Source organism: Phaenicophaeus curvirostris, chromosome 8, assembly GCF_032191515.1.
Source record: "Phaenicophaeus curvirostris isolate KB17595 chromosome 8, BPBGC_Pcur_1.0, whole genome shotgun sequence".
Lineage (NCBI taxonomy): Eukaryota > Metazoa > Chordata > Aves > Cuculiformes > Cuculidae > Phaenicophaeus > Phaenicophaeus curvirostris.
This window is the reverse complement of record NC_091399.1, coordinates 6,897,161-6,913,560: the sequence shown is the minus strand read 5'-3', so window position 1 is coordinate 6,913,560 and position 16,400 is coordinate 6,897,161. Positions and strand designations below refer to the sequence as shown.

Genomic DNA, 16,400 nt, shown 5'->3' with positions numbered 1-16,400 from the left:
GCTGTGCCTCACTGAGGTCTGCGTGGTGAGACTTAGACTGCTCTGCAGCTAAAAACTTTGCAGTTCTGCAGAGGAGCATCAGCTGTGCAATGTCAATTTGCTGGGTAGCGGTTGTTTCTTTATTTTTCCTGCTGCGCTCACAGATTGCCCGATTCTGATGCCTTTTGTCGTTGAAGAGCATCTTTCCTCACTCTTTATATTAGGAAGGACTCGTTTTCGAGATATTTAAATATGTACAAAGTAGGTGTGAGGGGGTTCACCTCAAGGGGTTCATTCCTGCCCAGGACAGGATCTCACTTGATCCGTGGCTTGTCTGTCGCCCTGGGCTGAGATTCCTTATCCAGTCGAGGCTGCAGACTGTCGGGGTTGTGTTCTGTCAGATCTTCCAAAGCCTGTTCCAGTGTCGGGGGAGGAGGGAAGAATGGGAGGCAGCTGTGGGAGTGTGTCAAAGGACCAGCTGCAGCCAATATTTGCTGTAAAGTGATTGAGTTAATTTATCCCTTAAAAAAATAAAAGGCAATTTCACTTGTACATTCCTGGCATACAAGCTGTTTCAGCTCCTTAACTTCTGGTGAATCTGGAGCAGGGATCAGTTAGGTCTGATCTGGGGGTAGCCTGCCCAACGCCTGCTGTGTCATCTTCTTATTTCGAGGACAAAACCCTCTTCCCTTCCACAGCGCTTCTCCAAATGGATTGTCCCAGGAGCAGTGCATGAATGTCCTAGAACACCAAAGGCTGGAAGGCGCATCTGAAGACTGTCCAGTTCCAACCCCTGTTCAGAGGAGGCTTGGCTGGAGCAGGCTTGTGTGGTACCATTGCATTTCAACGTCTGAATATCTCTGTGGACTCCACAACCTCTGGGCAACTTGTTCCAGCAACATAGTCACAGGCAAGCTGTGTTTTGGGAACTGGTGTCAGCTGGGAGTGAGTCTTGCAAGGTGGCAGACAGAATCACTAGACTGGAAAAGACCTCCTAGATGATCGAGTCCAGCTATTCTTATCTGCCACTAAACCATGTCCTTGAGTACCTTGTCTACCCATCTTTTAATACCTCCAGGGATGGTGACTCCACCACCTCCCTGGGCAGCCTCTGCCAGTGGCTGATGACACTTTCTGGGAAGAAGACTTTTGTGATAAAGCCAAATTTGCATGAATCATAGAATGACCAGGTTGGAAGAGACCCACCGGATCATCGAGTCCAACCATTCCTATCAAATGCTAAACCATGTCCCTCAGCACCTTGTCTACCCGTCCCTTAAACACCTCCAGGGAAGGTGAATCAACCACCTCCCTCCCTGGGCAGCCTGTTCCAGTGCCCAATGACCCTTCCTGTGAAAAAATTTTTCCTAATGTTCAGCCTAAACATCCCCTGGCAGAGCTTGAGGCCATTCCCTCTCATCCTGTCCCCTGTCACTTGGGAGAAGAGGCCAGCACCCTCCTCTCCACAACCTCCTTTTAGGTAGTTGTAGAGAGCAATGAGGTCTCCTCTCAGCCTCCTCTTCTCCAGGCTAAACACCCCCAGCTCTCTCAGCTGTTCCTTGTAAGGCCTGTTCTCCAGCCCCTTCACCAGCTTTGTTGCTCTTCTCTGGACTCGCTCCAGAGCCTCAACATCCTTCTTGTGGTGAGGACCTTTTATGTGAACTGTATTAATGCCTGGGACTGAAAGCCTTCATGTACTGGGTCAGGATTCTCTAAAAGCAGTTCCCTGGTACACATGGCGAGCAGAACTTTCAGAGCTGCCCTTCACCGGCGCTCACTGTTGTTCTGTGCTCTGGGGTTACAGGGTACAGAGAGGACCGAGATGTCTGTCAGAACCTGGAATTTCCTTCCTGTGGGATGATGTCTCAGACTTAATATTACTTCAATATATTAATGTGCATCTCATTTCCTTTATTTTAGTGAAGCATCGTGTACATTGATGATGCTCATTGCCAAGGGTGGATTACAGATAAATGGGGCCCATATGCATCAAAATTCCAAAGAAAGGAACAAAAAACTTGTTAGCATTCTCTACAAGGTGAGTTTTTGGCCATCTCTTGCCAAAATGGCCAGCTCTTTCAGACTGGCACGGGGTTAATAGGCTCATAAGTAAAGAAAAAAGGACTTTCTATTAAAAAAGTAATGGAACTGCACAATCTGATTCATTCAGTGCCTGAATCCAGTTTTGAAACGCTGAAGTGCTTGGTTTTGTTGATGTGTGTGTGCCTTTCAGTCTTTCTGTCTGATGGCCTTGGACCAGAGTATTTTTGTTACTATAGAGTGAATCCAGTTTTCTTCCTGGAGGGTTAACTGGGGACCTAGTAAATATGTGGTGATCTTAAACTTTTCCCAGCTGACTGTGGAACTGGTATATGCTTTCAAATGGAGTTTAGTCACCAAAGTTGTCTGAGAAGCACTTTGGTTGTGATAATCAAAGAATCATAGAATCACCAGGTTGGAAAAGACCCCCAGGATCATCGAGTCCAACCATTCCTATTAAACACTAAACCACGCCCAAATGTTTTGTAATGTAGCTTGTTGAGCCTCTTCTTAATAGATGTGGCGCTGCTAAATGAGTATCTGCATTTCATACCAGATACTCAATAAGGAGCTGCGCTGCAGAGGATTGGAATTTTGTTCCTTCAGTATTTCTGCTGCTGGGAGAGTTGATTGCTTGCTTGAGATGAGATAAGACGTGCTGGGAAATGAGCCCCCCTTATTCAGTAACAGAGGCTGATCTGTCTCACTAATTATTTACATAGTAAATACATCTTCCCCACTCACTAATATATAATTATAGCATTTGGAAAAACAGTATGAAACATTATAATCTTGGTTTGGGATGGGAGTACCTTTTTACCAAAGTCTATCTTTGCTTCTTTTCCAGGGACTCTTAAAACACTGGCATTGGAGCTGTCAGCTTCAGTGTTATCCATGCTGCCCGTAAGGTTATGGAAGTGAGCAGGTTTCTTACTGTTTCCCTTTCATTCTGTCTGTATACAGTGATAGGAATCATGCACTTCTTTTAGACATAAGCAGATTTTGAGCCGGACCAGAAAATGCATTAAGTTTGAGGCTGTCTCCCTGGGCACTGGGGCTCATGAGGATTTCACGCTGAGGCAGAAGATATTTGGAGCCTATGTAAACTGCAGCACCATGGCAGGGCTCATATAATCACTTTAGCGTGAGTTTTCTGCTCCAGGAGGGACTGATTTTTAGTTTTTAAGATTTTTTTTCCTGTAAGGAAGAAAAATAAGGTTTTATTTATGCCCCACCTCAACAGGGTACAGGCTATTCTTGGTTCTAAAAAGGATATTTTGCTCATTTTTGCTCTTTGATCCTTCTGCAAAGGGAAAGTTATGTGTGGCTGCAGTTTGCTTTGGCAAAAACTAGATTGCATTAACTGGGAAGTGTTGGTTTATATCCCAAAGCTGATAATGGGTGGTTAGCTCTGCAGTTAGCAGATCAGAATCTTGGTTGTGCTACTCACTTAACAGCTGCTCTTAAAACGGGAACTGCCTTGTGCCTTTGGGGTAGAACAGGAATTTGAGGCTGTCGTATTTCCAATCATTCTTGTCCTTTCGAGGTACCTAGCAAAATTAGAGGAAGAAGCTGTTTTCTAGCATTCATCCTTTGAACTTAGGTGTTAAACTGCCAAATTCCAGTGCTTTTATTTTTTTCTTGCCTGTTTACTGGTTTGAATCTGTGAATTATTCCCCACTAGACTTGGGCCAAGTGAACTTAAGCAGGTTCCCCTGCTCAGACTCACGTACAGCTCTGTTGCTACGGCGGTCAAAATCCATCTTGTGGCAAGTCCTAGAAAGAGGTAAATTTGGAAGGATGAGCTTTAGACGACCAGGAAGAGCTATGGGAAGCTTTTCTGCTCCTATAGTTTATATCCAGGAGGCAGAGAGGAACACGTCTTACAAGGTTTTGCAGCAAGACTCTTCTCTCTTAATCATCAGCACTTGGCAGTTTATGTGAGGTTGCAGAGATATTTACATCACCTTTACATTGAAATAATAAAGCAATGCATTTAAGTGAGATGAAAAACTCACTGGAGAGAAGCCCCTGTGGTTTTGTGTTTGCTGCAGAGCAAAGAGCAGGTGTGTGTAACCTTGACCTTGGCTGCGCTGCCACAGCCTGAGGCTGCTGGGTGCTGTTCTCCCTGATGCGTGTGGTCCTTGACTGCCTCGTTTTGCTGTCTACCAGCAGAGAGGTGATTTTCTAGGGGAGTTCCCTCTCCCAGCTGCAGCTCTGTGTGAGAAGATAAATAGATGTCGCAACAGCGATGCAGGCCATGGAGAGGAGTGATGGAGGTCCTGCTGCTGTTGCCCGTTTCCAGTTCCCATGGGGTGTGAAATCCCAGCATCCTGACACTTAACTGCTTGGTGGAGTTTCAGTGCTGGGTTGCGTATTTAACACTACTAACTCCCCTCGAGTTGTTTTTTGGAGGGGTGTATTACTGCTCTTGAAAATTCTTCTTAAATGGATAGTGTCTGTTCTCATAGTCTCATAGAATTTGTGATTGACATCATAGCCCATAGAGGCAGCGACAAAAAAGATTTAAAGTTACATGTACCAGTCACTTCACTAGAATAAGCAAGAATCCTAACAAAAGAAGGCATATTGAAAGATGAAAAGTCAGGGTGGGCAGTGTATGAGTAGTACAAAGGGTGTTTTATTATTTTGGAAAAGAACAGAAGCTGTACTGATTCTCATTTCTGCAAATGGAGGGGTTAAAAGGAGTGATCATGTCTTCAGGAACTGGTGGCCTGTGGTTTATTTCTCTGTAATTCTTGTCTAGAATTGGCTGGAATTACTGGTGAGGGTTGGGAAAGGGGGGTTGAAGTGCCTGGTTTATAACTGGTTTCTCCAAGAGTGTGTTTAGTATCGCTGTATTATCAATACAGTATTACGTTGGTGTTGGTCTTGGCCTTGCGTGGGGAAGGTGTGCTTTTCTTTTTAGGTGCTTGGTAGCTGGTGAAAGAGTGGTGGGAGAAGGTGTATCGGCTGTGTGCCGTTGGGGAGGGTGAGTGGGAGAACCTCCAGAACAAAGATCCTGAATCCCAGGTTGCAAAGAGGGAGGAGTGGCTGGAAACTTTGCACTCCAGCAACACAAGAAGCTCCTCGTCTGTGGTTCTGCAATTGCACAATGGGTATGGGACTTGGAGAATGGGTGAGGAGGAAGATGTCTCACCAAGGACTGCTGAACCTCAAACAAGTGTCTGCATGAAGGAAGAGAGGGTGATAGTTATCAGAAACCATCTCCTGTGGAGGATGGGGACGCCAAGCTGACCTGGTGTCCTGAGATGCTGCAGGGAGACTGCTGAAGCTTCTCCAGCTTTCTGGTTATGAGATACTGCCAAGATGACCTTGAGTCCTGAAGGTAACATAAATAAAGCACACGGGGGTGTGAAGGATGTTTTCCTCTGTCCTTTCTAGGAGAGAAGAGGTAGTTTTATTTATGTACACACCCCTCCTGTGCACACACACACCTCCTTTCAACCTGTGTGATTCTGTGACATTGACTGAAATCAAGGTTACTGTTACCGGTAAAGGCTGAAGTTTGTTTGGGGTTTTGAGTTTCAGATTCTGTAGTGCCTGCAGGGCTAAGAAAGAGTCAGTGTTGTGTGGTCTGGTTTAGTGTTGGGTTTGTCCCCTCGCTAAGGTTACGGTCTGGGGAAAGATGAGGCTTGAAGGGCTATGCTTGTCACCCAGGTCTGGATCAACCACAGTGACCAGAAGGAATCAGACTTGAGGTTGCAGTATGTATTTGGGAGACAAAAGCTCGAGGAGGCACTTCTAGGTGGCTTCCAGATAGATGAGAGAGGCTGTTGCTCCTAACACAAGACAAATACATTGGTTCTTAATGTGGTTTTGATTCCCCAGGCATGGTCATGGGTAGAGTTATGATCCGAGTTAGAGTCTGAGGAGAGAGAAGGTGTGAGATGTTGGCAGTATTGTTGTGTTCTGCCCTAGCCGAGAGAATTAAGAAATGCCTTGGTGTCCACAGGGGCCAGCGCCTTATGTTTAGTTTTCTGCACGGACAAACAAGAGTTTGGAAGTTTAGTTCTTGGCAAGCAGGATTTATTGCTGAGTTGAGCAGGGCCCACAGGTTTGGGGAGAAGCACCACACATTTGAGGTGATGCCTTATGCTCTGTTTGACTTCAGAGTGCCATGTGCAAGTAGGATTATGAAGGGATCAGGTCATTTTATATGTGCTTGGAGAACATAGAGTTTTGAGGCTGTTAAATTCAGTAAGGCATGCAGGCCTGGAAAGGGGTTTGTGATCAGCAGGAAGGCAACACCTTATATTGTTATTTATCAGCTTATCTGTAATTTCTCGTCGTGGCTAGGAAGCGTAACTGTTCCAGCACTCCAGTCATGCTGCTGGATTGTGCAGATCCTGCAGAGTTAAGAGGGTTGTTGTCCAAGGGAGACCAAGGCTTTGTGTCCTTCTTTTACAGCTTGGAGAAGGTTTCCAAGTCTAGAATACTTCTGTTACAAACTCAAAACAAATTCTTGTTTGAGAGTTCCATCTCGCTGCTGGATTTTGGGAGCAACAGTGTTTCTCCTTATTTTAGTTCTGCGTTTGTCAGTATGGTGTGTTATTTTTTGAACAAGTTTGCTAGTTCCAGTTGAAGCTGGTGTTTGAAACTACTGCAGGTCCTGTAAAACCCAGCAGTGGGGATAGGAAGAGCGCTGGTGTCAGTGGGCAGCAGTGTATTCTGTTCTGATATATAGAAGGGGCCTCTGCGTATCATAGGTGGAATAGCTTGGAGGCTGGCACTCAGGTTGTGAAATCTAAATATTCAAGGACCTCTTTTACTAGCGAGTTTTGCAGGCTTAAAAAGTCAGGAGAAGGAATAGTGTCAGTAGTGGCCGATGCCTGATAATCTTTTGTATTGTGGGAATGATTCCTCCCTTGGTGAGGATTTGAATTGAAGTTACGTGTCAGGAGTGGAAGAATTTGAGAACTCAGTTACTTCTGACTGGTCCAGATCCTACAGATGCAGGAAAGAGGCTTATATTGGTGGAACACGTCTATTATGATCTTTTGTATAGACTGATTGCCCTGGATTGAACTGAGGTTTGGGGAGGGATTGTGGTTCGGGGTGGGATTTGGAAATCTGAATTTGCCCCTGGATTCTGCGTGGCTGGCAGAGTTGGGAAGAAGGCTAGTGTTGACTTGAGTGCATTGCATTTTATTATCTGTTAGCATATGTGTGGAGGTTCTGGTAATAATTCCACTAGAGTTAATGTCTGGAACTCTATAGCTTCTGTCCTTTGGGTTGGTTCTGTCTTCTTCAGTGCTGTCAGATGGAGACAAGATGTCGGTAGAGGGGAATTACTTCTGTTCTCTTTTGCTGTCCTGAACAGATTGGGTCAGTTTGGTTTGGGGAAATTCAAGCTGCTCCACAGTGAAATACAAGCAGATTAGTTGGCTCTTGCAGGCTTAGCAAGGGGCTTGTTGCTGATAGGAGCCAAGTGCTGCGTGCTTTTCTGTGCTGTTACTGTACCTGTCTGCAAGCTAGTTTAGGGCCAAGGATGGAGAGTGCCAAAGCTCCAGGCTTCAGTGTTCTGTAGAGCTGACAGTGAGCTCAGGAGCTGGTATGGTCTGATCCTCTATTCACAAAGCAGGGCTTGAAATGAAAAGGGCAGTCCTGGTAGCCCTTGGGAAGAGGCACCAGGGTAACCAGTTCTTGTAACCAAGCAAGGAACAACAGAGTAGTAGAGCAGCGCTATGTTCATTTTTCCCAATCTTATGCTGTTAGATTGACTTGACTCACTCGCATAAATCAGTCTCTGGATGCTGCTGATGTTTGCTCCAAATGATACATGCTGCTTCAGTAGGAAGTTCTGGTTGGAGTTTCCATTTGGCTGTCCCTGAGATGACTGGCTCCAGGGTGCTGTAGGAGCCTACACAGACTCTTCTAAATAGGTTAGCAGAGAATAATTATTGCTTTTGGGTCCTTTGCCTTTACAAATATTTTTTTCCTCCAGCTCTGGCTGTTAGAGGCTTTGGTTACACTCATTTTTCAAAACACTAATCTGAAATAAATTCAACGTGTGTGACTGGAACATGAAAACATCGCTGCTGTTAAATACCTTTTCTTAATTTATGATTTTATTACTTGAAGTAGAATTTAAATGCGAATTATTCTTAAGCCACAGAGTGGGCTTGTGATAGATGTTTTATTACTCCTAGCACATGCTTGCTTTTCCCCCTGCTTTATATCTCACACAAGTTGTTGCTTCCACACAAAACCTTGTCAATGAGTTGTTGTTTCAGACTAGTGAGCTCATAGCTGTCTGCTGGCAGAACTCTGCTCTGACTTCATACAAACTAAGGCTTTTGCCAGGGTGTTTTGCCTAATATCCAAGCCTTGAAGGAAGCTGCATTTTACACAACAAGCGTCCAGCTGCTATCAGTGACGTTTCCAGCAGCTTTGACTACAGGCATCACATCGGGCTTTTTGGACCAGCCTGTCTTGATGTATGTGGTGCAGATTTAATGGGGGAGAAATGTGTGTCCAGAGCTAGACTGGGGCTAAGGAAAGCAGTAATTTCTTCTCAACAATGCTCAACAAATTGCAAAGGCTGTGTAGTGGTGTTGGGTGACCCTTATGCCTGTGGAGAGCTTCAGTCACCTTCAAATCTGCTATATTGTCTGCAGCGTTTCTTGCTGCCCTCCAATTACAGACTGCATCCTCATTTGAATGCAGACTGTCCGGCCACTGCAGAGCAAGTGAATCTAAATCACAGATGATAACAAGCATAAGTTCAGTGTACCACAGAGGAGATTTGCTGTGGAGAGATGCGGTTCAAGTCCTTCTCAATTATTTTTACCTCTCCAGTACAGCGTGATCTCGAAGCAAAAGCAGTTGTATATTACGTCTATCGGCAGTAATTGCTCACCTGACAAATCCAACCAGCTCCCGTGGCAGAATGTGTGGCCGAGTTGGTTACTGCACATATGCTTTTGGGACAGCCCACAGATCAAGAAAAATGTCTGGTTATAGCAATTTGGGCACATAACTGGACCAAAACTCCAGCCTTTCGTGCTATGGAGGATGTGTTTCTTCTAGATTTACTGACCTGTCTTATTTCTCCCAGCTCTCTTGAACTGACAAGGCAGATGGAGGGTTGGAACTAGATGATCTTTAAGGTCCCTTCCAACCCAAACTATTCTACGATTCTATGGAGCTGTAATGCTGTGCTAACTCTGGCATAGAAATTACGAATATACTTGGAAGAAACCAATTACAGAGCCAAACTCAGATTTCAGCTTGCTAGATCTCGTATTGGGTTACATGATCAGAATAGGTTAATGAAATGCTTGAAAACAGAAGTTCTTCCCAGCTGATACAGTTGGTGCTGAAATGTTGGGTTTGGAGCCTGGGAAACAAGGACTGTTTGCTGGAAACCCGATCAGCAGCCACGTAGGCTCTGAGCTGTTCTTGTTACCTGCTCTGTCAGTTCTCCCAGGCAGTGACTCATTGTTTGAGAGCAGAGTGGTTTCTCAAGTAAGACAGAACAAGTCTTCCATTTTTCCATGGGGAAATCACAGAATCACTAGGTTGGACAAGACTTCCAGGACCATTGAGTCCATCCATTCCTATCAACCGCTAAACCGTGTCCCTGAGCACCTCGTCTACCTGTCTTTTAAATACCTCCAGGGAAGGTGACTCCACCACCTCCCTGGGCAGCCTGTTCCAGTGCCCAATGACCCTTTCTGTGAAAAATTTCTTTCTGATAGCCATTCTGAACCTCTCCTGGTGGAGCTTGAGGCCATTCCCTCTTGTCCTGTCCCCTGTCACTTGGGAGAAGAGGCCAGCACCCTCCTCTCCACAACCTCCTTTCAGGTAGTTGTAGAGAGCAATGAGGCCTCCCCTCAGCCTCCTCTTCTCCAGGCTAAACAACCCCAGGTCCCTCAGCTGCTCCTCTTGTTCTCCAGCCCCTTCACCAGCTTTGTTGCTCTTCTCTGGACTTACTCCAGAGCCTCAACATCCTTCTTGTGGTGAGGGGCCCAGAACTGAACACAGGATTCGAGGAGCGGTCTCACCAGTGCTGAGTACAGAGGGAGAAGAACCTCCCTGGACCTGCTGGCCACGCTGTTTCTGATCCAAGCCAAGATGCCATTGGCCTTCTTGGCCACCTGGGCCACTGCTGGCTCATGTTCAGGCCCTGTCAACCAACATCCCCAGGTCCTTCTCCTTCAGGCAGCTTTCCAGCCTGACTTCTCCTAGTCTGTAGCACTGCATAGGGTTGTTGTGCCCCAAGTGCCGGACCCGGCACTTGGCCTTGTTAAACCTCATGCCATTGGACTCTGCCCAGCGGTCCAGCCTGTTCAGATCCCTTTGGAGCCTCCCTACCCTCCAGCAGATCAACACTTCCACCCAGCTTAGTGTCGTCTGCAAACTTGCTAAGGGTGCACTCAATGCCTTCATCCAGGTCATTGGTAAAGACATTGAACAGGGCTGCACCCAGCACTGAGCTCTGGGGACAACACTTGTCACTGGCCTCCAGCTGGATTTAACACCATTTCCCACTGCTCTCTGGGCCCGTCCAGCCAACCAGTTTTCCACTCAGGAGAGTGTTCACCTGTCCAGGCCAGAGGCTGACACTTTCCTAAGCAGAAATTACCTGATTCCCATTATTTAATTTATTTCAGATATCCCTCTAGTGTTCAGTTACTTATGTGACATGTGGGCTGTTGGGTTGCAGCTGACCTGGCATGTCAATCGCTGCTATTTTATGGATTTCAGATGAAACTCTTGGTGGATCATTTGAAATGCTTCAGGAAAAGGGCCATTTTCAGATGAATACCAGGAAAAAAGGGAAGGCTAGGGTTTTCTTTGAGTGGCAAGCAGATAGTAGGTCAGTTTAAGTGGCCTAGCGGGCACTTTTGAATGTAATTTTAAAGAGATTTTAAAGGTTCAGCAAATAAATGTAAATATGCAATTAGGTTTTGGGTTGTCTCGTATGTCACTTCTCCATGTAAAACCCAAAGTCTTCAAAGCCAACCCGAGTTACTTTACGTGAAGTGGATATTATTTCGTGCTACGTAAAGCAGTTGTTGATGTTATCTGCTTTTCCCTGCTGTAGCAGTGGGATTGTGGTTAGGACAGAGGGAGAGCCTGGGATTGGCTTCCTGCGTGCTCAGCTGAGGGTCTGTGGGTTTGTTGTACCTGGACTGTTGCTTTCTTCTCTGCTCTTTCACCGCTCCCACAGCAGCGCCTTGCGATGGGTTTATCAGGTATTCCAAAAATGCAGTTTTCCAGCACTTGAACTTGTCTCCAAGCCCCAGGGAGCTCAGATAGCCGGGCACAGGAACACTGCTGGCCGAGGGCTGTGGTGCGTGCCAGGGCATTTTGGGTCAGCACGTGTCCCGGCTGGGACAGGCACGTCATGTCCCTGCAGATCTGTCTGGGAGCCTCTCCACTGATGTTGGAAAGCACTTTGTCTTGTGCGCTTTATCCACTAGGAATGGCTCTGTCTAGGCTGTGAATCTTTCCTATTGGAGGTAGCACAGTTGGGAACTGCATTCTGCAAAATAAAGGCAAACATATTTTACTAATTGCCCAGTCCGTTTACTAGTAAGTGGCTTCTGAGATTAAGTGTGTGCTCATTTCCTTTCTTTATCTACGTCCAAGCAATGAAGGGGAAAACAATTAGTTCTCCTCAAATCATGTTTGTGGTCAGGATTGAACCTTAAGTAGTTAAATAGTCTATTTGCTTTCTTTATGTGCAGTTACCACACTTGCTGATGCCAGGTTCAGTGATTGAAGCTTGTACCTCTTGGTACCAGTGTTTGGAATTTAAAAGTAGAAATGCTTTGCTTACCCATAGCTCTGTTAAGCAATGAGATTGTTGATGGTACAGTGTTCGTTCAGAGAATCATGGTAGTTATCTGTTTGAGGTGACAGAAAAACAAAGGGGTTTGCCGCCTGAGAGCCAAGTGAGGCAGGAAAAACAGAGGTTTAGCTGCCTGGTTTGACAGCTCGCTTCTTATGACAGCAGCACACCCTTCAGAGTGTAAGAAGATGAACTGTGGTTATTAAACACACTGAGAATCACAGCTTGCTGCTTCCCGCGCCCCTTCTGCCTGCAAGGCTGGGCTGGGGAGGAATCAAAGGTATGATTTGCAAGGTTCAGCGAAGGAAGCAGTTGGAACTGGGGGCCAATAGATGTGGGCTTGATGTTCAGACGCTTCAATAGCAGCAAGTCATGCTTAGCACTGCAGAGGCTGGACCTGAGCTCCTGGGTAGAGTTCATCTACTTCATTCTCAAAACTGTGTGAATTTATAATCTTAGAGAAGTCTGGGTTTGATTTGACAGGTTATTTTTTTTTGTTTGGGGTTTTTGGGGAGGTGGGGTTGATTAGTTTGGTGGTTTTACTTTTTTTTAAATCCAGTCTGAGTACTTCACTGCTTTAAAAAATAAATCTAGAACCGCATCTCCAAAAATCCAGGGGGTTTTCTTTTTTACAGTGGTGAAGGTAAAACACTTAGAAAGGAAGAGAGAATTTCTTTGAGTTTTTGAGAATGTCTTAAAAGCAACAGAGGAAAAGGTGTTCTTGAGATTGCCATGGCCACAAATTTACCACCAATCTGACAAATACTTGGTGAATGTGTTAAGTAAACTAGTCTACAAAAGCTGAATATCTGTAATTTATTTCAGTGCATATTTTGGAAGGGGTGTAGGCTTGTTTTATTGTTCCCAGCCCTGACACCCACTCCTATGTTCGTGACATGAGAAAATCCATTCATTTCTCTGCTGTTTTTCCCTCTCTGTGATGTGAAGCTGTGATGCTGCCTCAGTGCTGTGCTCCGGAAGGTTGGGACCTTTGTTGTGGCTTTCAGGGGCCTCTGGGCACACCCTCTACCCTGTCTGGTTCTTATTGCCTAGCTCCCAGAGACACTTTAAGGATGAGTACGCTTAGCCATTCAAACTGAGAACACGGTAAAATCCATCTCTGATCAAAATTCAGAAAAATTAAATTGATAGGTTGACTCTTTTACGCTTGCAAATTGTTCTTTGTCTCCCCTACCCCTGTTCAGAACCATCTCAGCAAAGACAGTGTTGTCACCTCTCCAGCCATTTCTTCACCTGCAACGTGATGGACAAAATTACAGACGACATCCAGGAAAACTCTCAACTTCATGTGTAAGGGTTGAATATTCTTTTTCCTGCTTGGCTGCAGCGGTTGTTTTTCTGAACTCTTGCTTAATTATGTATAAACCATTTTCAGCCATTTGCCTGCAAATATGACATAATCCATTTATTTTGAAGTGCTGTACCATTCCATGCAATTCAGAGAACCTCTGTTTTCCAAGTCTAACTGGCTACTTCGGAAAGGTTAGCCCAAAATTATGCAGTCTCAAGTTCCGTGCTGGCTTCGGCAAAGTCTGACTCTAAAATAACTTCCTGATGACTCTAAGGTTTAGCCTGTTGATGAAGGCAAAATCTGTCATGAACTGTTCTTGGCCAAGTGAAACCTGCACCAGCAAGAGGATTGTGGAACACACTGTGTTTACTTGCTGCAAACTGGCAATCAGTCAAGAGAAATGTACAGTCTGATATTGCTGGATGCTGTGTATGATTAACTTAATCCTGTAGGCATACAGAAATTATGCATTGGTTGGGCTATTAAACTGTCCCAGGGTTGCTTATTCTGGGAGGGAAGGGCTGCTTGTATCACCAGCGTTAATGCTTTGGTTTTGTGCTTTTATTGCTGATTCCTTGATCCTGGAATACGGGAAGGTTGCTTCAAACTGTTCCTTTTCAAGGGAGCTCTGATAATCCCTGAAAAGGCAAAAAATCTTTTATTCCTGACGCTGTGACTAACCAGTGTGCGTTAGCCTTTAGCTGTTGTGTATCACAACCTGCATCCCAGTCACAGCCCTCGCTGGTTCTTTGTGTCATTGGATGGTGGCAGAGGTCAAGTCTAGCACAGCTGGTGAAGAGGAGGGTCTGCTAACTGTTCAGAAGATGAACACCGAGGGAGAATCAGGCCCCAGATGTCAAATTTAGTTTAACAGTGCAGTGAAGATGTGATACGGCAAAGACTCTGAGATTCCTGGAGTCGCTGAAGTGCTGAACAATAGCTAACAAGGCAACCTGACTCCCAAACCTTTCCCTCCTACGCTTACTCTACTGCCTGGGTGAACCTCTGCTCTGCTGTGGAGGTGGAACTTCTGTCGCTGTTTGCCATTTGATCATTTGGAGACAGTCACTAACGAGCTGGAGCCATGTTGAATGTTGGATTTATTTATTTTTAATTCTCCTGCATTACTTTTTCAGTATGGTTCTTTATGATGTTAATGCAAACGGTAAAGCTAGTGCACACGCCTTGAATTGAAGACAGGTTGTCCTAGCCTGCACCCCTCGTGTCCTTTCATTTCCTTACCATATGGCAAACAGCAGCATATTGGGATATATGTCTTGTGATAATTTTTTTAGCTGTATGTTCAGGTTCCTTCATGCGGTTCCCATCAGCAGCAGCTGTTGTAAACACTTTGGATATCTTTGGAAGAATCTGGAGATAGTGTTGGGTGGATTTCATGCCTCAGTCTTCCCAGGAGCATCTGGTATACAGCTAAGTTTTTGCTATTGTGTTTTGAAGTATCTTTAGTTGGTTTTGATACCTGGTCAGATTCAGACCTGTTGTGGAAAGTGGAAAATCTTTTTGCTTTGGTGGGGAGAGATGTCAGCCCTATGACTTCCTGGAGGGCTGTGTTGTTTCCCTTCAGCTGTGCACTGAGTGGCTGAGAACACGTCCCAGCATGTGCCAGTGTTAGATGCTTCTATACCATGAGGTAAATGATGCAAATCCTGTGTCAGCTGTGATGCAACTTGCCCATGAGATGGCATCCAAAGCTCTTGTCCTGGCTGTGGGCCTGTGCTGTCTCCAGTGTTCACCTGGGGCTGCGAGCTCGTAGACCATATTTTCTCCTGATTTCTGCTAGTGGGTTCCTGTTCATGCTCTGGGTGTCCAGGCTGGCTTAGGGCAGTGCTGGGACATGTTGTGAGGAGGTGGGCTGGCCATCTGCTAGGCGTAGCCTGGTGTGGAAGTGATCAGTCCTCTTCCTTGCCTTGTTTCATGCTGTGCTCGAGGCAAAGGCTTTAATTGATGTGCCTTTTAGCTGTAAAAGCAAGGATAATATTTCCCTTGTGTGCAGACTCGAGACAAATCCTTTTTAAATACTGTTCTTCCAGAGCCATTGGAGTTGTCACCCAGGTGACAACTCAGGACAGGTCTGAGGCTGGTGCTTTGTGGTGTGTGGAAGAGCAGATGCTCTGGCAGCAGGAGGAAGGCTGGGCTGCGATGGTCCGTGGTGGGGACGTTACACAGAGGAGCTTTCTAGGCCAGCGCTTGCATCCTTCATGAAGTACAAGGCAAAAACCTTGGCAGTTCTTCTCATTGTGAGGAATTTGTTACAAGTCCCTGATTGGCTTTTACTTGCTGTACCTCCTGTCCTTATTTGAAAAGCAGATTCCCTTTTACCACTTTCCATCCCAAAGGGTGCTCACTTGCCAGTAGAGGGGCTGTAGAAGAAGCAGCCAAGAAATTTTCTTCTGTTTCCACTCCTCTGTGTCTGTACTAAATGTTATAAGCACCTGGGATTTTATCATCCTTACACGTGCCTGTAGGCACCCAGTAATTCACAGCCCTCCCAGGAAAGCAGGGGTGTTTGTTTTGTGCCCGTGCCAGCCTTAATCTTGCATTGTAAGAATAAATAGAGGTTATTGTTAATGGCTTGTTGTGCTGAGATTAGGCTGGGGATCACACAGTAATGTTTTAGCTGGGGGCATCGATTTAGCTGGGGGCATTGGTGCTGATCCTCTGTGCATAAGTGAAAGGGGAATGGTGTTCTGTCAGCTGAGCGTAAACCCAATGTGGTTTTCCTGTGGGAATGCAGATGCCTGCATAGCAAACTGTGACTTATATCTATGTGAGTCTTTTCTTTTTCTTGTTACCTTTCAGAAACACCCTAGCAATAATTCTCAGATGCTTGGTGATCATGGTCTGAAAACTGCTGGTCTCAAGCCATCCTGAAGTTGAATTCCTTTGAAAATGTCTTACTAACTTGGTCTGCTTCTGTAAGTCTGATACCCAGTACATCACTTCCACGTACTTGAGATTCATCTGCTCTAGTAATTGGGAAGGAATTACCCTTCCTGCCTGGATTTAGTTTATCTTTGTATTCCGTATCACCCACTCCTGGTGGCAGCATTACAGATGATCACAGAATGGAAAGAGATTCACATGTATAAGCAGTGAGGGAAAACTTAATTAAATTGTTGAAACTGCTTTTGCCTGTGCAAGCCAGGCCTGGAGCTCTGCCTTGGGGTCTAAACATTTAAACTTGGCCAAGCTCCTCATGTGAGAGCGTGGCGAAGAGAAAGCTTT

The 16,400-nt window shown here is 45.6% G+C and overlaps 1 protein-coding gene across 1 annotated transcript in view; it reads left to right on the top strand.

The window, feature by feature from the left end:
* The window catches only part of COLGALT2 (collagen beta(1-O)galactosyltransferase 2), a 58,072-nt gene that overhangs the window by 5,502 nt on the left and 36,170 nt on the right, over positions 1-16,400 (top strand). The gene's annotated exons all lie outside the window — the stretch shown is intronic.